This window comes from Zalophus californianus, chromosome 2 (assembly GCF_009762305.2).
Source record: "Zalophus californianus isolate mZalCal1 chromosome 2, mZalCal1.pri.v2, whole genome shotgun sequence".
Lineage (NCBI taxonomy): Eukaryota > Metazoa > Chordata > Mammalia > Carnivora > Otariidae > Zalophus > Zalophus californianus.
The window spans coordinates 26,756,972-26,757,986 of record NC_045596.1 but is presented as its reverse complement, the minus strand read 5'-3'; positions in this window follow the sequence as shown (position 1 = coordinate 26,757,986).

Here is a 1,015-nt window from a genome sequence, read left to right as displayed (position 1 = left end):
TTCTGATTCTGGAAATATTCATCCACTTCAGTGACATTTTTTATAAAGTCCAGCCACCTGAGAAAATTGTTAATTTCATATATTTACTCATTAAGTGAAAAACTGCTATTACTATTATTATTCTCCTTGAGCATGGAAGTACATAGTTAAAATTTTTTGTTTTCTTGCTTTGTCTATTTTTTAAGTGAGAATGAGATGGGGACATGAAGGCAAAATACCTTTTATTGTAATGTTTTTATGAGTGTGGTTCACCTGAACAATTTTAAAATGAATCCGATTATTTCATACAGTCAGAAAACAAGACTAATTTTCTATAATTGATCAAATAATCACTAGCCTATGTTAAATAATGCTTTGAGCCAAGTAGTAAAGAATATCTGATTTAATGTATTTGACTACTTCTGTACTTCCTGTTAGGAGAATGGGTGATAAAATATTTTAATCATGTAGTAAATTTGGGATATTTTATTTACAAGATTGTTTTCAATCATGTGGATAGTATCACAGAATAAAATAATCCAAAATGGGAAATAAGATCTTTTTCTCAGCATACAAAAGAAAAATGGCATGGAGTTCTAATAGTTTCCTGAGTGGGTAAGAATTCAGTGTTTCATTTATTTTTGAAATAAGAGGCTTAGGAAGACATTCTAGAAAGCAAGGCCAAACGCAAATGACTGTGGCATGTCCAGCTCCATTATATCATCAGTACATTATGAAGGAAGAAATACACTTGGCAAAGAAGAAGCAGCCCTTTTCTTTGGTCTTCTCTATATTTCAATGCAAATGAGGTATCTCATTTACTACTGAGTTGACGAGCCTTTCTCTCCCTTTCTGAGTAAAGTCATGTGGGGCATGGTCTAAAGAGGACATCAGTGTAACTTTACAGCTGTGTGAGCTCAGGGCATTAATCAATGCAGAGGCACAGAGAAAAGAACATGTGTTTAATAGCTTGAATTTCTTCTTTTCCTTTTCAGGGGCATTATGTTTCTTAAGTATGAAAGGAAAGGCACTGAGA